The sequence below is a fragment of the Bos mutus genome, chromosome 1 (genome assembly GCF_027580195.1).
Source record: "Bos mutus isolate GX-2022 chromosome 1, NWIPB_WYAK_1.1, whole genome shotgun sequence".
Taxonomy (NCBI): domain Eukaryota; kingdom Metazoa; phylum Chordata; class Mammalia; order Artiodactyla; family Bovidae; genus Bos; species Bos mutus.
The window spans coordinates 78,121,458-78,145,873 of NC_091617.1; the positions used below are offsets into that span (position 1 = coordinate 78,121,458).

The 24,416-nt window shown below is 40.8% G+C and overlaps 1 protein-coding gene across 11 annotated transcripts in view; it reads right to left on the bottom strand.

Moving 5' to 3' along the window:
- LPP (LIM domain containing preferred translocation partner in lipoma) overlaps positions 1-24,416 on the bottom strand; it is a 765,001-nt gene that overhangs the window by 613,596 nt on the left and 126,989 nt on the right. The gene's annotated exons all lie outside the window — the stretch shown is intronic.

Here is a 24,416-nt window from a genome sequence, read left to right on the forward strand (position 1 = left end):
CCCAACTCCCCATGAAGCAAGAGTTGAATAAATAGTCACCAATTTTAAATACTAGTCAGGAGAATGACTGGAAAATATCCATTTCGAGGTCCCCATTTCGGTGAGAAATGAAGAGAGCTCAGCTGTGGTTAAGTGGCAGCCCCAGGGGATGAACACTCAAGACTATTGACCTCCATTCCATGGATTTTCCACCACATGTCATGTGTCGGCAAGAAATGGGCCTCTTTCCCTCAACTCCACCAGCCTGTGATTTTTAAAGGACACCTGTTTTATCTCCAAAGAGCTCCCTTTCTACTCGAAAGCACACCCTTCAATCCAGCATCCCTGGTCTCTCTTTCTTCGTGAACGTGAATAGTACCAATACACACAAAATCATCTGCGTCAAATGCCCATGCACTTTAGAGGACAAAACTGGCCTTCTTCCAGTGTTACAGAAGGCCAAATTGGCCAGTCTGCCAGAAAAGGGAAAAAAAGAGAAAAAAAAAGAAATGCAGCCCCCTTCTCCTAGAACATGACGACTTAACAATGGCTACTTAGAGACCATGCATCTTCAGCACACTGGGGTTTGTTAGTGGTGATGGTGGTGGTGAGGTTTTTGTTTGTTTATTTCGTTTTATTTTTTCTTTCTGTGTTGGGTCTTTGAGAAAGATTCTATTATGGTTATTATCAATTCTCATTTAGAGAAATAAGGACAATGGTATTAATAATGAAACAAAAGTACTCCTTTTTACTCTCTGTGGTCTACAAGGAGTTTCACATTCCACTCAGATCAGAACTCCATGTTTTACTGATGTGAAAGTGTGTGGTTTTTGCGATAGCCAAGTTCTTCTAATATTCAACTTTCTGTTGTTTCTTACTTGCAACTTACAGTAAACGAATCCCAATTTTTTCCCCTTTGTCAAAATCAGCCCATTTTCAAAACAACCAGGCCACCTAAGACATGGCACTTTTCATGAATATTATAGCAGCCATGAGCCTATTCAGACCCAGTTTATTGCATTAAACAATCTCAACTGTGAAACAGATTGACCAATTTGTATCTTCAGACTTCACAGAATATAACTCTTCTGGAGAAGCACAGAAGAAAGTCCAGTCCCACCTTACTTTTCTTGGCTTTCCCCCAAAGTCCTCTCAGCCTTCACTTTTGACTACATTTGCACAGAAAAAGCAGGGGCATATCATCTACAAGAGGAGAAAAACCACTGCTGTCACCATTCCCTTCATCATCATCCTTACCTTGGTTGTACTGCTTTATCTCACTTAAGTTCTTTCACATGCACTTAACCATCCAATTATGCCTGGGAAATAGGGGGCGCCAAAATTACTCTCCCTCACTTCATATTCGGAGAAGGCAATGGCACCCCACTCCAGTACTCTTGCCTGGAAAATCCCATGGACCGGGTGCCTGGAAGGCTGCAGTCCATGGGGTCGCTAAGGGTCAGATACGACTGCACGACTTGACTTTCACTTTTCACTTTCATGCACTGGAGAAGGAAATGGCAACCCACTCCAGTGTTCTTGCCTGGAGAATCCCAGGGACGGGGGAGCCAGGGAGCTGCCATCTATGGGGTCGCACAGAGTCAGACACTGAAGCGACTTAGCAGCAGCAGCAGCAGCAGCAGCACTTCATATTGGGGCTTCTCTGGTGGCTCTGACAGTTAAGAATCTGCCTGCAACCGGTCGGGAAAATGCCCTGAAGAAGGGAATGGCAACCTATCCACTATCCTTTCCTGGAGAATTCCAAGGACAGAGGAGCCTGGCGAGCTACAGTCCATGGAGTCGCAAAGAGTCAGATACAACTGAGAAACTAACATTTTTCCATATTAAGACTCCTTTTCTAACTCAGCTCCACTTTTATTAGAAGAAACTTAGTCTCAGAAAGGGCAAGTGAACTGCCCAGAAGCCCACAGCAAGAACTAGCAAGAGCAGGTACTCAAGCCAAGTTTTATCTTTGGGAAACAAGAGCTCTTCCACTCTCTCTTCCACTTCCTGTTAAGAGAAGCTCAGAATCTCCCTCAATCCCTTGCCCATTGCTGGATTTAAACTGCTTCATCTTCATCTTGACAGGCTCTGATTCCATCAGCAAAGCTGTACTTGACAGCATAACTCTTTCTGTCAGGGTCGCTTTTGAAGGTTGAGTGTCCAGGCCATTCCAGAAATTTAAGTATTTTCACTATCACCAGGGTCCATCTGTTGTCGGATGTCACAAGCAAGTTACTTGTCATTGTTAAAATCCTAAAGTTCCAAATAAATTGTTTTTATTTAGAAACTAGTGCTCTATCAAGGTAATCCCTATGATACTATCAAGCATACTCCCAATGACTTTCTTAAGGGGAAGAACAAGAGGCAAAGTTATAGTTAGGTCTCTAGTTATTCCATGTAACCTCAGCCTGCCTTCCCTTGATAACAGCTCATGGTATAATTATCACAGGAACATTATCTAGCATATGAGTCTGTGAGGAATAAAGGCTGAGAACTACTGCTTACAGATGGTGGGGGCAGAGTGACCTATAGAAGTTGGCTCTCCTAGAAAGAGAAGAGTACATGCAAATTCCCTGTAGACTAGGTAAACGTCTACCAACAATCATGAACCTGTTCTATGGACTGTTCTTCGGGTAACAAACTTCAGAATGCCCTGCTTGTAATCCCTAGCTATCTCACTAAGAAACTATACCCAAAAAGGGCAAAGTAAGGGTTATCTGTGACTCAGTTTACACTTACTTACGTACCCACGCACACAGCACAAAAGGGATCCAGTCCAACACAGCACATGAGCAAAATGCCCCACAGTCTATTCGCAATGTGTCAAGACAATTTATCCTAACAATGTCTAAGAGATAAACAACAGTATTCCAAGTTTTAATGAAGTCAGCATGGCCATCCCTGTTATCAGCTTCTCTCATAGAACCAAGTAGGTATTATCTGTCTTCTTCACTAAAATGTAAATACCCTGCAATGATCCATTCAAATTAATTTTTCCTGAGTACCTACAATGTGTCAGACTGTAATCTAGATAGTGGGGATATAGCAAAAAACAAACAAAACCAAAACCCAATTAAATTCATGAACTCATGGAGCTGACATCCCAATAGTGAAGGCAAAATATTCACAAAGAGGTAAATGAACATATAATTTTCAGAGAGTAATTAATGTCTAAAGAAAATTAAAACAGGGTACAGAATGCTTGATGTGGAGAAAGAAGCTGTTATCTATATTGCTTCTACCTCTATCACTGATCTGAAGCTTAAAAAAAAAAAATACCTGTTACATATGATCTGTGTGATCTTAGGAAAGATACTTAATCTCTCTGAGCCTCAGTGTTCTTAGCTACAAATTGGGATAATAATAGTAAGAGTGCTGAGTCACTCAGTCATGTCCGACCCTTTGTGGCCCCAAGCAGTGTAGCCTACCATGCTTCTCTGTCCATGGAATTTTCCAGACAACAATACTGGAGTGGGTTGTCATTTCCTAATCCAAGGAGTCTTCCTGACCCAAGGATCAAACCAGGGTCTCTTGCATCTCCTGCATCGGCAGGTGGATTCTTTACCACTGTGCCATCTGGCAAGCCCCAACAATAAGAATACCTCTGATTTATTATAAGAATTAAATGATACATGCAAAGTTAATAGAAGAGCACCTAGAACATGGAAAAGACTCAGGAAGTGTTAGCCATTACTTACTATTATATTTATTGGTTAAAAATACGCATAGAAGATGCAAACTGGAGGGCGGGAGGTCAAAGCTGGTCCTTAGATGGGTTCTGTTTGCCAGGTACAGTGTGGACTTTTCAAGCACTTTGCTGTTGTCATTGTTTTCAGCCAAAGTTGATGTTACAGAGTGAGATCGTAAGTGGCTTTTTCCTCCTTCCATAAGGAAGTGTCTCTTGCCATATTTTAAAATATTTGAATCAGTTGCCAACAATTGAAAATCTAAACACTTCACGTTAAAAGAAATCTGATCCTGCATTCCTATGTGCAATAACTGAGCAGTCCAGACAGCTGCCACCCTTCTCAGAGACATCCCCCTCAAGTTCTCCAAGTCCCCAACCACACATAAGTTCTCTCCCCAAGATACATGCTCAGATTGTGGCTAAAGGCCAGTGGCCAGTGGCCAGTGGCCTGCTTGCATGGCTGTCTTCCCTACAATAAAAAGGAAAACAAAGTGTGTCCAGTACCTAAGATTCTAAGGTGGGAAAAGTAAAACTAGATAAAAGGGCTTTGTGTTTCAAGCAAAGGGACTGGAAGCATTTCTTTCTGGAAGTCAAGGATCTCTGCCACTGAACTCTGTCAAAACAAGGGTATGCATCAAAAGCATGAAAATTTAACATCATTGGCTCCCTCTTTTACATGATTCACCTGGCTCTGTAGGCTAGTGTCTTCTCATATTCTGTGCACTGAAATAAGAGCCTGGCAAACATTAGCTCCTTTAATCCCACAACTCTGGAGAGTACTTTCCATTACGACCATTTTCAAGATGTGGAAACTGAACCTTGGAAAGGATAGGAAACAGTCTTGGGTCACATCAATAATAGATGGCCAAGTTAGATATGGAATCAGAACCTTATGACGTCAAAGCCGAAATTTCTTCCAACACGCAACGTGCCCTTCACCTAGGGAATGATTTAGTGTAATTTAACTATCAGGAAGAACAAAAACTAGATGGAAAAATTCTTGGAAAGAATACCATTAGAAAGGATAACCTCTCTCTGGCCAATGTCCTTACTGTCCATACCACGGATGACGAAGGACATCTCTGTCTTTTGGACTTTGAGAAACCTGCAGGTTACACAATAAAACCTGCTCCTCTCTACCTTTTGTCCCATATAAAGATAGTACTACTCTTAAATCTACAGCCAGATTGCAAAAAAAAGAAAAGAAAAACAACAGCCATCACACTGTGTGTATGTGTGTGTGTTTGTATGTGTTGTGTTGACAAGGATCAAAACCAGTGGTGGCTCACTGGGTAAAGAACCTGCCTGCAATGCAGGAGACACAGGTTCAATTCCTGGGTTGGAAAGATCCCTTGGAGGAGGGCACGGCAACCCACTCCAGTATTCTTGCCTGAAGAATCCCATGTACAGAGGAGCCTGGCAGGCTATAGTCTAAAGGGTCACAAAAAGAGTCGGACAGGATGGAAGCAACTGAACACAAAATGCAAGAGCGAGACACATCCAGTTTCATCTCAAATACTTTCTCTTTGCTAAAGCCTCCCTTGATTCACCCTGTCAGAATTGACCTGGCTGCAGATTCCAATACAGGTTATTCATAGCAAAGATTTCTACATCATACTATATTTATGTGTTATTTGCCAACATTCCCATCAAACTAGAATTCCCTGAGAGAGAGAACTATCTTTTATTCACTTTTCTATGATCTCCCAATCCAGCCTTACCACCAATATTAAGCACAAAGCATGGCACAAAGTCAGATGCAAAATAAGAGCGAATTAAATGAATGGGTGAAGATAAGATTGATCATTTTCTATCCATGTTTCTTTAAATAAATGTATCTGGAGTGTGAGCACCTACAGATCAGGCTTTGTGAAGATGCAGAGATTAATTTTGTTAAAGCTTTGATTCAAGATGCTCACCATCTACTGGGAGAGACAAATATACATATATAATCATAATGCAGAAGAAATAAAAATTAAGTCTCCTAAGATATACAAGCAAAAAAAGTTTTGGCAGTTGAGAGAAATACGAAAGATATGAAATTTCTCAGGAGTTTGCTATAATCTTTTATTTTAAGTGGTCAATTAAAATATATATACCCAAATAAATATGCAATTTCTTTCTCTGATAATTTACTGACATTTCTTTTTTGAAGTTGCTGACATTTAACTATCAAAAGAGCTGTTAAGAAAGGTCTCAGCTATAATAGGAAACTCAACTTTTTTTTTTAAAGAAAATTTAAGAGAAAATCTCTTTGTATTTTAGCAATTCTGGAGAAGTCTGACTTTCCTGACAATATAACTACACAGAAACTTGAATCAAAACATACAAGAAAGGAAAAGATGCTCAAGATATTTCAAGTCTACAATTACTTGCTGAATACATGCTAAAGTGCCAGGAAATATGTTAAGCTCTCCAGGGAAACAGAGCTCAGTCTTTATTTGGGGTAACAGTGAGATACGGGTTCAAGAGAAGATATTAAGAGATAACTTGATGATTAGCAGCACTTAACAGGTATAGGCAAAAGGCTATGAGATTCATGGGGAAGAGAAATTAGGTAAATTAGGACCTTTATAGATAATGTGGCATGGCACTGTGACAAGAAAATTAAATTGAATAATTTGATATTTGCATTACTCCTGGTTCTGCCAGTAATTTGGTGATAGAACTTAAGCAAGAAACTCTCTATGTTTTAGTTGTTTCCCCCATCATTAAAGAGACATACGGCCCTCCCAGTGGTCATAGTCTACAAAACTGGGCATTCAATTAAAATGGCCTTCTCAGTTGAAGTTACAGCAAGAGAAAGCAAGTTCTCTACTGTGCTATTTGAATAAATTTGCCTTCTCAGATGTCTGCCACTCAAGAATTGAAAAGCAACAAATCTAGTAGCTATGCAGAATTTGATAGTCTCACTATAATTTACATAACGGACTGAACTGCATGTCAGTCCATTATAAAGGCCGGAGTACTCCTATAACATCAATAGGGGACATATGAAGCTGGACACACAAGCATGGTGGATATCTACCAGAGTTCCCCCTCCATTCTACGGACAGAAAGTAGAGGATAATTCTAGGTCCAGCTACCATCAGTCAATACTGGTTCTTCTGGAAAGAAAAATGAAAGTTCATTTCCCATCAGAAATGATCCCAGTATACCTTTTCCATGTCAACACCCAAAAAACTACTTCCTGGCAAACCTTTATTCATAAACAAATATTGGCCAAACTTGCCTTATATGAAACCTATATTATTAATAACAAGTGATTTTGATCAACAAGCAGGCCAGGGAAATCCTATTACAGATTATCTAAACTACTCAGTATTCATCACAAATGTCCTGCTTCTTGTCTATGTTGTATGTTTCTTCTCCCTGCAGCATGCTTCTCACCATCTCTGGCTGGTAGCATGCATTTACCTATTCTTCAGGATCCAGTGTAAACACCACCTGATTCCACTACTCTTATACATATATTTCTTGACTCTTCTCTTGGGTTATGAACTCCTAGAGATGACAGAGTGAGTCTCAGCCGTTCATTCATTACTTCATTTACTCAATAAATATTTATTGAGCATCAACCATATGCCAGGCACTGTTCCAGGCATTGGTGACAGGGCAATGAGCAGGACAAAGTTCACTATTTCATAGGCATTCTAATACCAGAGTTGGCAAACTGTGGCCCATAGGCCAAATATGGCTCACTGCATGTTTCTGTAAAACGTTTTATTTCAAACTTGGTCACACTCAGTTGTTTACATGCTGTCTATGGGAGAGTTGAGTGTTTTACACATTGACTGTGTAAATGAAAAGCTGCAAAAAGACCACATGGACCACAGGGGTATTTACCACCTGTTCCTTTACAGAAAAGTTTGCTGACCCCTGTTCTAGTATATCCTTCCCATATACCAGTGCCTGGTAGACAGTAGGCAACTAATAAATGCTGTGAGAATAAAATGAAGATGGAAAGTGAGAATAAGATCATGTAAGGCAGGTCCTATGACAGAGCCTCTTTTACCCAGTTTCTATCTTCATTCCTAGTTATGTCAAAACATTACTAATTAATAATTTCCAGAATGTTATTAGCAATGTTACAGTTTAGCAAGATAAAAAGAAAGGGGATAAGCTTTCAAATCTATGGAAAATTTAAGAACTAAAATAAATTTGCTGTGTCTTCAAAAGTCATGACTATTTCAGGCCCACTTGTGATCATAACAGCTGGTCTGGCAAAATATATTACAATAACTGTGTTTTTCTGGCTTTCTAGAGCTTACAAAAGTTTGATGAGAGTTGTTATTATATTTCATTGGTTTGTCTGCCTCCATAAGATGCACCTTGTAGATGGGAACTTTGTGTCTTTTGAATCAAGCTGATTAAGACTCAAGTTAAGTGAAATACAAACACACAGCTGCACATGAGGAAAACCCCATCCTGTCAAACACCAAAATCAAGTTTATAGATTTAGTCTTACATCCACATCCTCAGAACTGTCTTCTTTATTATGTCTATATGCAAACCTGTTCATCTTTCAAGAAAAGAATTGAAAACTATAGAATTTCAGAGGATGTTCAGTTCAGTTCAGTTCAGTCACTCAGTCGTGTCCGACTCTGCGACCCCATGAACCACAGCACGCCAGGCCTCCCTGTCCATCGCCAACTCCCGGAGTTCACCCAAACCCATGTCCATCAAGTCGGTGATGCCATCCAATCATCTCATTCTCTGTCGTCCCCTTCTCCTCCTGCCCTCAATTTTTCCCAGCATCAGGGTCTTTTCCAATGAGTCAGCTCTTCGCATCAGGTAGCTAAAGTACTGGAGTTTCAGCTTCAACATCAGTCCTTCCAATGAACACCCAGGACTTATCTCCTTTAGGATGGACTGCTTGCATCTCCTTGCAGTCCAAGGGACTCTCAAGAGTCTTCTCCAACACCACAGTTCAAAAGCATCAATTCTTCGATGCTCAGCTTTCTTTATAGTCCAACTCTCACATCCATACATGACCACTGGAAAAACCATAGCCTTGATTAGATGGACATTTGTTGACAAAGTAATGTCTCTGCATTTTAATACGCTGTCGAGGTTGGTCATAACTTTCCTACCAAGGAGTAAACGTCTTTTAATTTCATGGCTGCAATCACCATCTGCAGTGATTTTGGAGCCTCTGCAGTGATTTTGGAGCCCAGGAAAAAAAAGTCAACCACTGTTTCCACTGTTTCCCCATCTATTTGCCATAAGGTGATGGGACTGGATGCCATGATCTTAGTTTTCTGAATGTTGAGCTTTAAGTCAACTTTTTCACTCTCCTCTTTCACTTTCATCAAGCAGCTCTTTAGTTCTTCTTCACTTTCTGCCAAAAGAGTGGTGTCCTCTGCATATCTGAGGTTATTGATATTTCTCCTGGCAATCTTGATTCCAGCTTGTGCTTCTTCCAGCCCAGCATTTCTCATGGTGTACTCTGCATATAAGTTAAATAAGCAGGATGACAATATGCAGCCTTGTCGTACTCCTTTTCTTATTTGGAACCAGTCCGTTGTTCCATGTCCAGTTCTAACTGTTGCTTCCTGACCTGCACACAGATTTCTCAAGAGGCAGGTCAGGTGGTCTGATATTCCCATCTCTTTCAGAATTTTCCAGTTTATTGTGATTCACACAATCAAAGACTTTGGCATAGTCAATAAAGCAGAAATGAATGTCTTTCTGGAACTCTCTTGCTTTTTCGATGATCCAGCGGATGTTGGCAATTTGATCTCTGGTTCCTCTGCCTTTTCTAAAACCAGCTTGAACATCTGAAAGTTCACGGTTCACCTTTTGGATGAGTTAGTATAAAATTTAAAAACAGAGAGCTGATATACAGCTAAGGTTTTACAAGTCTTCGGGACAGTGTCAGTACAGTTTACTGCAAAGAATAACAGTTTGAGTCAAACAAGTCTCAATTTCAAGAAAGCTCTGCCTATTTTCCACAAAATGGGAAGAATACAAGTTGCATCACTATCTGTAGAAGGTAATTAAGTGCACAGCAGCTTTCTCAGAATCAGCAGAAAATAGGTTTCAGTAACTGTAGTTCTTTCCATTTTATCAAATAACAAGTGCAACATAGGTCTTCATATCTCAAAATACCCTTGTTTGGTATATCTAAACTCCCTAAAAATGTTACAGCACGTTCATTAAGCCAATAAATTTGGAAAGACGTCATTTGCACATCTTTGACATTTAGTCCAAACTCAAGAAAATTCTGTTCCCTCTGAATTTACTACTCAAAAGCTGTAATATAGCTCTTGTTTAGTCTATCTCCTGGTGACTGATTTCTAGTAAAATATTAATTGAAACAATATTCCCCAGAATGTAATATACTAAGAAACTCCTGATAAACATCATAGAATAAGTAATCAGGTCAGTTTTGAACATCGCCTCTGGTTTGAAGGTGATAAAAAAGAAGGATTGAGTTCTAGTCATTTTCACTTTCTGGTTCTTATGCCCTTGGTTCCTGTGATTCTCTTTGTAAAATGCAACAAAGAAATGCCTATGTTTCCATCAGAATAGTCACCATTCACTTTACAGATGGATATGGATGATCGAATAGATGGACAAAGATGACTGATGAAGACAGAGAGAGATAAATGAGAGGGGTAGGTAAGTATGGCCAGGGGATAGATGATTTGATAGATGATTGGATGGATAAGCGGGAGGATGGATGGGGAGGGGCATAGACCAAGAAAGGCATGGATCAGGCAAACGTAGATGACAAGAGGCTACACAGAGACATGGAATGCATAAAGAGAGGCAAAGAGATAAAGCCATGACAAAAAGATCAATCTCAGGACTGAAATTACTAGCAAAACTCTCTATCTAGTCCACTGTTCTTTAACTTTCCATTTTTAAAAGTATCCAGAGGTTTCTCTTCATCATCACATCCCAGTATGTGGTAACTCTCCGTGGGTGTTCAGTCACTTCAGCTGTGTTTGACTCTTTGTGACCCCATGGACTGTAGCCCGCCAGGCTCCCCTTTCCATGAGGATTCTCCAGGAAAGAATACTGGAGTGGGTTGCCATGCCTCCTCCAGGGACCTTCCCAACCCAGGGATAGCACTTGTGCCTCTTGCGACTCCTGCATTACAGGTGGATTCTTTACTGTTAAGCCACCGGGAAAGCCCTGTGGTAACTGTAGTATTATATACATGCCCAGCAATGGAAAATGAATCCTTTGGGTAAAACAAATTGACCACATCCTCCTAATGAGAGAAAATAAACATTTTAAAAGACATCAAACAACTTATCTAATGCAGTGTAATCACAAGACTACCCATATTGTGTTTCAATGTTTCTCTAATTAATATTAATTAAGAGAACTTGGCCTAACAGACTTTATTACTGTCAGAATTTTCTCTAAATTAACTATCCACAGGTGTAACTTTACTTTAAAACTGAGATCTTAACTAAAAGTACTACTAAACTCCAGCCCTATGCATGTTAATACAGGATGAAGTAAAATACGCCAAATTCCTCTACTATAAAAAACAGTGCCAAAGATGCCTGCCTTATTTTTAAGCAAGTTTTCTTCTTGATAAACAGTCAGCACTTAATAATAGAAACAATGGTCAAATATATCATAATAAAAGCAAACATAGCATTCACATAATGCACTAACAAGCAGTGATTAAAATGTGTACTTTTAAAAAATGATTAATGACACAGGAAAATGCACACATTATGTAACAGAAACATATACAACTAAACATGTTTAACATGACCATCCTTTAAAAACAGAAGAGTGGTTATGTGTGTAAAATAGGAAGATGGTTATCTCTGGATGATGGGTTATAGGGGTTTTAATTATCTTCTTCATACTCTTCTGTATTTTAAATTTCTAAAATAAGTGTCTATAACTTTTATAACTTAAAAAGAAAGGATGATTTATTTTTGTTTTAGGGAGAGGTCCAACACCTGTGCTAAGTAACAAATAGGAAAGGTTTGATTTTCCTGTTTACAGACCATTTTCATATGGATTATAACTCATCTGATCCCTTCAACAACTCAGAGAGATGAGTTCGAGAATCCCCACCGACAGCAAGAAGTCAAACTCATACAGCAAAATGGGGCAGAGCAGACCCAACTCAGGGTGCCTCAGTGCTCTACCACCTTCTTTACAAGATCCATTCATTTATCTCAGGAAAAGAGTATTGTTTGGGATGGGGGCAGAATGGTTTGTTTGGTTTTTTTTTTCCAAAAGAGTTCTAACACTGTCCTGCTTTCCTCCTAACCCCAAAATGTCAACATTCTATCAAAAATAAATAAATAAATAAAACTTCACATATAAGCATACCTTGGCTCCTTAATACCTCATCCCAGAGTGAGAAGAGAAATCTGTTCAAGAACAACAAAACTTAAAAGCTTTTGCACAACAAAGAAACTATAAGCAAGGTGAAAAGACAGCCTTCAGAATGGGAGAAAATAATAGCAAATGAAGCACTGACAAAGAATTAATCTCAAAAATATACAAGCAGCTCATGCAGCTCAATTCCAGAAAAATAAATGACCCAATCCAAAAATGGGCCAAAGAACTAAACAGACATTTCTCCAAAGAAGACATACAGATGGCTAACAAACACATGAAAAGATGATCACTCATTATCAGAGAAATGCAAATCAGAACCACAATGAGGTACCATTTCACACCAGTCAGAATGGCTGCTATCCAAAAGTTTACAAGCAATAAATGCTGGAAAGGGTGTGGTGAAAAGGGAACTCTCTTACACTGTTGGTGGGAATGCAAACTAGTACACCCACCATGGAGAACACTGTGGAGAGTCTTTAAAAAACTGGAAATAGAACTACCATGTGACCCAGCAATCCCACTGCTGGGCATACACACCAAGGAAACCAGAATTGAAAGAGACACGTGTACTCCAATGTTCATTGCAGCACTGTTTATAATAGCCAGGACATGGAAGCAACCTAGATCTCCATCAGCAGATGAATGGATAAGAAAGCTATGGTACATATACACAATGGAGTATCACTCAGCCATTAAAAAGAATGCATTTGAATCTGTTCTAATGAGATGGATGAAACTGGAGCCTATTATACAGAGTGAAGTAAGCCAGAAAGAAAAACACCAATACTGTATACTAACGCATATACATGGAATTTAGAAAGATGGTAATGATAACCCTGTATGTGAGACAGCAAAAGAGACACAGATGTAAAGAACAGACTTTGGGACTCTGTGGGAGAGGAAGAGGGTGGGATGATTTTTGAGAACATCATTGAAACATGTATATTATCATATGTGAAACAGATCGCCAGTCCAGGTTTGATGCATGTGACAGGGTGCTCAGGGCTGGTGCACTGGGATGACCCTGAGGGATGGGATGGGGAGGGAGGTGGGAGAGGGGTTCAGGATGGGGAACACATGTACACCTATGATTCATGTGAATGTATGGCAAAACCACTACAATATTGTAAAGTAATTAGCCTCCAATTAAAATAAATTAGTTTACAAAAAAAGAACAACAAAATGCCCCACTGTTGCTATTTTCAAAGCCTATAAAGCCAATTATCCTAGCAGGACCAGTCCGATCTATGAAGGACATGTACAGACACAATTTTTTAAAAGACGTGGTCTGACCTAGATAAAGAAATCTGAGACAAGGATTCGAAAGCTGCTTAAGATGACAGAATGCTAAGGGAGGCTTCGAGTCAGCATTGGAGAATCACCACAGCTCAAATCCTGCTGGTCTTGGAATGACTCACAGTGCCACTGTGATGCCTTCCTGCCCGTTCATCACACAAGGTTTTTCCATTAGAATTTACTGACGAGGTGCTCCCCAGTCAGGTGGTATGATCAACCCTGCACTCAAAATATGGAAGATATGACTGAAAAGTCACTGATTCCACATACTACACTCACAAAGTCCCAAGGAGAGTAAAATGCTGGTTGAAAGAACACTGGCCTCCATTTCACCTCCACCAGTAAGCAAACCATCACAGTCTGTCTGTTCTGGATATTTTACTAAAGAATTAACTGATTCTGACAAAACCTGATGTATTATTAAAGACAGATTAGTTAGATGAGGAATATATAAAGAAAAAGGCTGGCTCTGCTTAGGGCCTTGGGGCAGGAACAGAGGGTGAGTTTTTGTAGAAAGGCTGGAACCTATAGAGTAAGACAGAAGAATCTCATGACTGGCCTCATTTTTAGTGGGGATGAGCTAAAAACTCCTGACCTCAGTCCCCCTGCCAAGAAAACTTTAAAAGAGAACGCATAGCACATACGTGTGGAAACAACAAGAATGTTGTTGGCCAAAATAAATATAATGGGCAAAGCCTGGGGGATAAAAGAAGTGGATGGTCAGGGCACTGAGCTTCAGTTCCCTCGTAGCATCGTCAGCTTCCTCTCCAGCTTCCTTGACTCTCTTTTCATGTCCTGAGTCTGCCCTTCCCATCCTGGAACCCATGACTTAGAAGTCTTTTTAAAAGCTTCTATTTGAAGCACTGCACAACATAAGTAAACTGAAAAGAGTACATTTCAGGATTTCTGAAAACTGGAATTACCCAAAAAGGTTTTCAAAATGGAAATGCCCACGTCCACACCTGAAGATTTAGGAATGAAGCCTGAACATCTGAATTCTGGTAAAACTTCCCTAAGCGATACTGATCCATAAACTCAGGTGAGAAACTACTGCTGTAGGGAGCAGTCACCAAACGGGAACTCAGGAGAACCAATGGGAAGGAATGCTACGGGGTACCTGGGCAAGTGCCCCCAGGAGGATCAAGCCCATAGGTAACTTGCATTCATAGTGGACCAAGGGAGAAAAACAAAGACCAGAGAGTGACCAGGGTAACATGCAGATACCCCAAGGGAAGAGCAGTCTGTCCTGTCAAAGGCCTCCAGAAAAGAGCCCGCTTAGGAGATCTGGAGTGAGATAAAGAGGGAAATTTGGACAGGATTCAGGTTTTGCGGGGTTGGGTTTGCAAAAAGTATTCACCGCAGGAAACCTAATTAATCGGTCTATACAATATATTCCATTTATTATCTTGAAAACAGACAGGAGATAAGAATAGATGAGCATATCCTCTGAGCATGTCTTTAAATATTGCTGTTAACAACATCAGGATCCGGATGAACCCTGAATGGGAAGGAATTTGTCATCGGCCCCCAAATCAAAGATGTATAATCTATAATCCATCATGGCCACTAAATTTCTATGACAAATCTCTTCAGCCAAAACAAGGTAGAGTGCTTAGCTACTTACACCTCCCTGTTGCCTTTGGATGTCAAAACCAAGTCCAATTCATTTGTCTTATGAGTCCCTATAAACAATTCTATTGTTTCACTTCAATATGAACACCCGATATTAAACAAAGGATTGACCTGGCCGATGAAACCTAGTCCAAGCGTCCTAGGATATGATCTCCATATTTGTCTATGGTTTCATTTGTAAAGTAGGAAAAACAGACTTCTCTCCACAGTATAAAAAAGAAATATACTAAGCAGTTGCCAAATAATGAAATGCCTAACTCCAATTGCTAAATTAATTAATGACTTGACATATTTAAAATCTATTGTACATTTCCTTTGTTTTCAATAAGTAACATCTAGTTTCTAACTTGCGTCATCAACCTATTCAAATCTTAATTGCATGGATCCCTTCTGCTTTATCCAAAATTCCAAATATGCAAGTTATCTGTTTAATTAGATTCTCCTACCTCTGTTACCATCATAGAAGTTAGGCCTTTACTCTGTGAATTTCCTTATCCTATGACATTCTCTGGAAAGGAGTCTGCGTGGAAAGCAAAAATCTGACATTCATATGTGAAGTTTGAGGTTTTACATTGAGGAGTGGTTGCTATCTCTGAGATGGGGGCTGATTCTGTGACTGATGGACCTTGAGTTTGAGTTATCTAAGTGTGTCCTTCCATCGGTGTTTCCTGAATAAATAACCAGCCTGGCTGGCTGAATTATATCATTCTCAGCTCAGAGAACTGACCCTCACTTCACAATATATCTCAGTCCTTCCTTCCAACCTCCTACTAGTGCCCCTAAAAAAAAAAAAAAAAAACAGTACTGTAATTTGGGTTGAGAGGCGGAGGAGGTGGCAGAACATCTCTCTTTTACCTTGTTCCATGCCTCTTCAAGTTGACCTCTCCCTACCCTGCCCTTGTCCACAGGGAAGAATGGGTGAGTTATCTAATTATTGAGTCTGGAGAAGAAACTGGCCATGGGCAACTCAGGCCCTTCCTCCCAGTCTTGGGATATATCTGACTGTGGAAAGAATACCCTCCCTACCGCAAGTACACTGAGCTAACAGGCCTATAGCTCATTCTCCAACTAGTCTTTACCTCCAGCTGCCTAACAAGGCATTACCTTCAACTGGTTTCTAGATGAAACACAAGAACAGGAAGCAGAAGAACAAATGGTGCTGACTTGATGCTTAAGAGCCAAGGCAGAGGCTAGATTCAGTCTCAATGAGCCCCTTCAAGCGCTTACATATCCCCCAGTCTAACCCACACTGAACATACTTGACCTTGCACGTGGTACATCAGGGCTTCTGCCTTCACAAACACTCTTCATTCATCCTCAAATTACCTTTTCAAATCCTTCCCTGGCCCAATCCTGACCTCCATCCCAGGATCACCCAGCCGTCTCAGATGCTGCCAACCTCAGAGATCTCTCCATTCCCTGAATCCTCACTGCTCATTCTCGCTTGGTCTTTATCACTCTAGAAACATTTTTTATTTTGCCTTTTTTAAAAAAAATTATTTACTTTTAGTTGGGGGATAACTGCTTTACAAGGTTGTGTTGGTTTCTGCCATACATCAACATGAATCAGCCATAGATATACACATATCCCCCCTCTCTTGAACCTCCCTTCCGTTTTCCACGCCATCCTACCCTCCTAGGTTGTCACAGAGCACTAGGCCAAGCTCCCTGAGATACACAGCAACTCCTCATTAGCTACCTATTTTACAGATGGTAATGTATATGCTGCTGCTGCTAAGTCACTTCAGTCGTGTCCAACTCTGTGTGACCCCATAGACAGCAGCTCACCAGGCTCCCCCATCCCTGGGATTCTCTAGGCAAGAACACTGGAGTGGGTTGCCATTTCTTTCTCCAACGAATGAAAGTGAAAAGTGAGAGTGAAGTCGCTCAGTCGTGTCCGACTCTTGGCGACCCCATGGACTGCGGCCTACCAGGCTCCTCCATCCATGGGATTTTCCAGGCAAGAGTACTGGAGTGGGGTGCCATTGACTTCTCCGTGACGTACTCCTAATACAAGTTAACTAGCGTTTAGTTAGTTAGTGAAAGTCGCTCAGTCATGTCTGACTCTTGTGACCCCATGGACTGTACCCCACCAGGCTTCTCTGTCCATGGAATTCTCCAGCGAAGAATACTGGAGCAAATACCCATGTCCTTCTTCAGGGGATCTTCCCAGTCCAAGGATCAAACCCAGGTCTCCCGCATTGCAGACAGATTCTTAATCATCTGAGCCACCAGGGAAGCCCAACCAGCATTTACAGAGAACTTATTAGCTATCAGGCTATCAGGCATGAAACTAAGAGTATTATGATCATTAGCTTGTTTAATTGTCCTCAGGAAGTAGGTACAGTTATCATTCTCTAGAATAAACAGGGTCTATGCTCAAAAAGGCTCACCATGCCAAGCACATCTCACCATGTCTGGTGTAACTATGGGAGGCTTAGAGACCTGAGGCAGAACAGCAGATGGGGATGGAAAGTGAGATTCAGGCACTAAATTCAGTTCAAAACTGAGGTTCCACCTTCACTGCCTTGCCCTTCACCTACACTTGGCCCTGGGTTTAAGGAGAAAAAGAATTCTCAGTTTAAGAAAGAAAAGAAGATGGAGAATATGAAAGTCCAGGTGGTCACTGCTCCATGAAAAGTCTAATCACTCGGTTCGAAAAGGCTCCTCAACCCCAATCCTTGCTCTGAAAACAGAGGTCTGGATCACTGTGGTTTTGTCATGAGATGAATAACAAGCCCCAAGGATTACTCGAATTACAAGGCCCAGACCAGATCCACTCAAATATAGCTGGAAGCTTTCTAGTAACTCTAACCGTGCATGGGGAATGAGCTGCTCAGAGAAGTGACTCACTTACTGGAATCCATGCTGCCTGCATTACTCAGCTGATATTAATACATCCACTTGTTCATTAAAGTTTAATTGGAGTTCATGTGAATTGGTTTCACTGGATATTTAATCAAAGAGAAGTATCTGTGTATGAAGTGTTCACATACAAAGCTAGAAAGCATAGCTCTTCCCCAGCCTCTACACACTCCACTGGCTGCTCCTCTAATACTGTTGACACAGTAAGTTAGTCAGAGAAGGTGGTACAGTGATCTTCCAAGAGGGGGAAAGTTGTCCACACACAAAACACAAATAAATGATAAATCCTCTGTACGGCACTAGACACAGTTCCCCAGCTCATCAGCCACAGCCTGACATGGGCTAGGACTCAAATGGCTAGCTCCTCAGTAAGAACTTGCTCCTTTCTGGAGTTCATTATCAAAGCTGCAGGGCTCCTTTCCTCCCTGGGCACCTGTCTCCCAGCCGTACATCTTTATTTTTAAAATGGGTGGATAAGGAAATTAACCATCATTCAACATAATCACACATTTCTCTTGTACTGACAAGCAAACCATGAACGCAATCCCAAACGCCTATTTATACAATCAGGGCTGTCAGTACCCTGTTATTTCTTATTGGATATCTCACTAATCAACATTTCTGGAAGTATGAGTTTCTAAGGCTCCTGAAAAGACTTGTGCATGAAGTTGAGGAGAAATAGATTTCTCTCAAGTCTGGTGGCTCTGGTTCTATGATCAATTTTTCATTAGGAATGGTCACCATGGTTAAGGACATAGGACTTCTGGGCCCAAAACAAATCAAGATGAGTTAAAAACTTGGTACTCTAGATTGATTTGCTGGAAAAAACCCTCAAAGATTGCAGACTGAAAGGCAATATACTGATTTTCTTATTTATTTATTTACTTGGCTGCACCAGATCTTGGTTGTGGCATGCGGGATCTCATTCCCTGACCAGAGATTGGACCCAGGCCCTACCTTTGGGAGTGAAGACTCTTAGCCACTGGGTCACCAGGGAAGTCCCGGCAATGTGCTGATTTTTTTAACAGCTTTATTGAGACACAATGCACACACCATACAATTCACCCATTTAAAATCTACAATTTGAGGACTTCCCTGGTGGTCCAGTGGTTAAGACTCTGCTTCCAATGCAGGGGGCACAGGTTCAATCCCTGGTCAGGGAACTAAGATCCCACAGGCCGTGTGGCAAGGCCAAAAGAATAAATAAAGTCTACAGTTCAGTTTTTAATATAGTCACAGAGTTGTACAACCATTGCCACAACTAATTTAAGAACATTTTCACTGCCCTCAAAGGAAATCCACACTCATTAGCAGTAACTCTCTGTCCCCCACCCCATCCCTGCCAGCAATCACTAATCTACTTTCTACCTTTACAGACTTTACGAATTGTCCTATTGTGGACTTTTCATATAAATGGAATTATAGAATGTGTGGCCTATTGTGACGAGGTTCTTTCACTTACCCTAATGTTTTCAAGAGTTATTGGTTTTGTACCACTACTGCATTCCTTTCTATTGCTTTATAATACTATATTTTATAGTACATTTCACTTATCTATTCAGCACTCCACCTTTTAAAAATAAAATAGAGCTACCAAAGACCAGCAAATTATGTAGCAGCACTCAGCCTGGCAGATAATCTGCTAATCCTCTGAATGATCTAGTCACGATTATGCCATCAGACATGTAAAGTATGTGGGGTTGTGGTAGGGGCTTCACAAATGTGGGAGGAGTTGGCAGAGCCTAGCCACCCAAGCCTTACTAAAGTTAAGGCTCATCAGGATGACCCGTCTGCACACGCTTTCACAGTTTACAAAGAGCTCTCACTGACGTGATGTAGTTAGATGGTGGTTCCTCAAGGAAGGAGCTTCAGTGTCTGCATCTCTGATTTCCCCAAGACAGCCAGCATCGCTTGGAACGCACTGAACCAACAGTACAAGCAATCACCTCTCCCTCGAGCAAAGCCACTTTTTCAGTTTCTTAAGATATGACCAAGTACCTAGTAATAAGCACGTATTATGTGCCAGGCACCAGCATGGTGATTAATAAGATACAACACCTGCCCTTCAGGGGTTTAAAATCTAGCAGAAGAGACAAAAGGAACACACACAGGACAAGTCAGGGCCAGATGAACAGCATTAAGGCTGTGAGAGAAACCCAGAGACAGAATCTCTAGCTTATTCCATCTCACTTGCCATGCTAGTGATTTCACTTCTAACCTTGTTTATCGAGTGGGAGCAAATTGTCATATTTATAACATGACAGTCATAGACGGTATGCAGACTTTCATGGAGATAGAGAATTCATAGCTATGAGTATCCTGAAAGAGTACAAACTGATCTGTATCTGGAGTATAAATCAAAGTCAACTTTAGCACCCACACGAGTAACATCAGCAGATGATGTAGACGAAAAAAACAACCGTCAAAGATGGAGAATCAAGGGGGTCATCTGTCCAAACCTAAAGACTTTCTGCCTCCTTCAAAGCAGGCATTTCAAAACACTGCCAGGAAGCAGGCAATTCACTTAGACGTTGTCACCTAAGCAACCAGGTACCGTGAAGGAAAGAACAGGCTTCAAAACACATGTCATCTAACCCATACCCTGAATATTCATTGGAAGGACTGATGTTGAAGCTGAAGCTCCAAAACTTTGGCCACCTAATGTGAAGAGCCAACTCACTGGAAAAGACCCTGATGCTGGGAAAGACTGAAGGCAAGAGGATAAGGGGATGACAGAGGATGAGATGGTTGCATGGCATTACCAACTCAATGGACATGAGTTTGAGCAAGCTCCAGGAGATGGACGGACAGGGAAGCCTGGCGTGCTGCAGCTCATAGGGTCACAAAGAGTCGGACACAGCTGAGCGACTGAACAACAACAACAACAACTCATACCCTGGTACATGAGATCAAGTAATACAGCACTGAGTGTATTTGGTGCCATGTGCTTAAGAGACTCAAAGATATTTGCCAAAGAGAACTCAGTCCTCCCTACCCTCTAAGCAAGCAGAGCTGATTCCTAATCATTAAGAAGGTCAAGAGCATCTTCTATTCTTATGTCATATATTCTGAGGATGCAGCTGAGCTCCTAGATAAAGGCACTATGCCATCAAACGAGAAATTCAACTCATGTTTTTGTTTCTTGGTGTGTAAGAATATATATCTTCCTTGGATCCAACTCATGGAACAGATTAGGTTTCCATGCAAACCAGAAACAATTGATACACCTAATCACTTACAATTTCCACCAGCATGAAACCTTCTTTAATATATTCATCCAATTTGTACATCAATTGTACCAATTTGTACAAGTGTTCCTTTTTAAATTCCTATAGCGAGTTCGTGCCTCCTGTTTCCTAATTACCTCATGCAAAAAAGGGAATTTTACCTTCACTTCTCTTGTTCATTAAAGCAAGTTTCAGGAAGTACTTTGACATTTGATTTTTTTTAAACACATGCTAATTTAACAGAAAGTTTTAGAGATTCATTGCTGCTTATACTTGGGGAGAAACAAGTGAATATCAAATCATAGCTAACTTTTTAACCAATGGAAAAAAGAAAACTAAAGGGGAGCATTTTCAGGTTTATTGCAACTCTATATAATCTTGATAGCACTTGATAAGAATGACCTCACTACACTCGAACCGGGACAATGAAGCAGAAAGCAGCCCAGAGTTAAAGGCTCTGGGTTTCATCCATCACCACTTTAAGAAAACTCATCTCATCTCTCTGAACTTCAGTTACATCATCTCTAAAAGGGAAATGAATGACAAGCTCTGCCTTGCCTACCTCATGGGGATGCCATAGGGTACACATGAGAAAATGTGTATTTCAGTGCTTTGAAAACCACAAAGCCCCGTACACAATGTGAGGTATTCACAGTGTAAGGTATTATCTTAATGTCTTTTCCTATAAAGACATTTTTAAATGACATGCACAAACACTTTTGCCTTTCTGTTTCTATTTTGAATCAGCTAAGGAAACACCCCCAAAATCAGCACCACTAATTCCAGGAAGCTTCACTCTCACACACACACACACAAGGTTTATAATGATAAGTGCTGTGTAAGACAATAAGACCAAGAAAGCACCAGCTCCTGAAGAATCTTCCATCTCTGAGCTATCCTCATGAGAACAACTTTAATATTAGTGTCTTTTAATGTATTCTTGTTTTTCGAAGGCATATGAAGTATATTAGAGTATATCACCTTTCAGAAAGCAATATGCCAAAATCCCCACCCACCTCCTTTGGGTGCAGAAGAGATGGTCCCAAGGAGGAATTAGCCCCAGCATATCAGTGTCTTCTGGAAAGGAGGGAAGTGGGAGCCAGTGCTGAAGACAGGATCCAGAGACATGCAGACTGAGGGAAGACAGACCCTGCCTGGGTGACACAGAAAAAATTCCACCCCACAGGCCAGCTTTGATCAGCAAACCCAGTAGCCACATGGTGACACTCCAGGAAGCAGCTTATCAAGGATGTGGCTGTCTTTCACTCCCCACACAGGCTCTATCATCTGAAGTTTACTCTCTCAACTACCATCTACAGATTAGCAAAGATCAAGGACAGAGAAGCCAAAACTTTTCCAAGGTCACGAATGGCTGTGCAAATGCTTTCGATTCCTACGCCCCAGGCTAAACTGGCTCCTGGTCCTTGAGTGATCAGGTCAGGGTCCCAAAACAGCCATAAACCATTCACTTGGTACCTGTCTTTCATCATTGTAGCAGGACCAAATAATGAGAGCTAACACAAAGCGCTTGCTGTGCCAGACACGGTGAAATAAACTTTACAAACGTTAACTATTAAGTTAATTTTTTAACTCATCTTTTAGCTTATTTCACTCTCACAATGACCCTAGAACGTAAGTACAGTCTATAAAGATGAGAAAATTGAGGTACCAGAGAGATGAAGTTGTTTGCCCACAGTTCTCTAATATCTCATAGTGGACAGTTTTAAACCCTGGTGGTTGTGGCTTCGATGGCTGTTCCTACCCGCACACACAATGCCTGGCCCTGGGTACTTCCCACGCTGGATAAACATCCACCAGGAGCCAGGCACCACTGGAGGCTCTCACATATATTTTCTAATTTATTCTCACAGTGACATTGGGAGAGGGATGCTATCATCCTGAATTTAAAGAAAGACACCAAGACTCAAAGAGGTCATTTAACCAAGGTTCTGACAAATACTAAGAAGCACCTAGTATTTGAACCCCCGTCCAATTTCAAATTTCTGCACTCTGTAAATACAGCTCTGACAGCGGCAAACTACACAGTCCTCTACTCATCATTAGCATTGTCTATCTAGCTATCTACTCATTAATTTTTTGCCAAGCAGTGCAGCAGAAAGAACACATGTTTAGGAGACAGGAAGACCAGAGAGGTTCCATCACTTACTAGCTGTGTGACTTGGACAAGTTATTCAGACTCTCTGTGCCTCAGTTTCTTCATCTAACCAATGAGAACAATGATAATAGTACCTAATACTGCCTTGAAGATTGTGATAAAAATTAAATAAGATGATGAATGTAAAACATTATGATAGGGGCCAATACATAATAAGTGCTTATAAAATAAAAATAAAAATTCACTAATAATTGAGTGAGACGAAGATAAAATGGCATAATCCAAGAACAATTTCTACCATGGTTTCAATAATATAATAGCTACTCAAAAATAAAAATGATCTTCATGTTCTATGAATTTCCTCTCTGATAGTCTTGAGTTTCACAGCCCTCTCTGATCTAGTCCCTAAACCCCACAGTGGCCAGCACATGCCTTGTACATTAGAGAGATTCAGAGTCAATGATCATATGCTCTTTCTCTGAACTTAGCAAGGAAAGAAAATCTAAGATGCTAAGGTAACTCCTCTGAAAGTTTGGAAGCTTCAGTTGTCCATTTTCACCCCAAATGTTACCTTCAGGGTAAAAATTATTACCCACTGTTAAAGCCTAAAACACACTGAAAAGCATCAGTTGACTGTTCTTATTTATTTCTGACACATTTCTCAAGAAATAAAGGAGAAAAATGATTTCTCAGCCTCCATAGTTTTAAATCTTATGTCTTTCTTCTCTACAAAGATCATCACATTACTTAATAAAATCATGTATTTTGCACGGGTCCTCTGCAGATGTTAGTCACAGGGCTTTCCTAAGTCTGTCACTAATGTGCAAGAGAGAGGAGGTAGAAAGGGGAAGAAAGAGAGGTACAGAGAGAGAGAGAGGTTGGAAACACAAGAAATGGAGGATATTTGATATTAACAGAAAATTCATATGGCAGAACTGCTTTAACCAGGACACCAAAGGAAAAACAGCTATAAGAATGCATCATTAAATTGGGAAGAAAGAAAAAAAATTGTATGTGTGTACGTGTGTGTGTGCCCATGTATGTGTATATGGATGTGTGTGCATGCATGCATGAACATTTATGTAAAAGACCTAGGGCCAGACCACAGGGCAGGAAAAACAGTGCCCATACCAGGGCTTCTGGGCAACGTGTGAAGGGTCATGATGCTGCCAGGGCCCTGGGGGCTGGAAGACTGGATTTTCAGCCCAGCTCTGCCATCCAACTTTCCCATCTGGAACAAATTGCCATTCCTCAGTCTCCCACTCTCAGAATGGAGCCCTCGCCA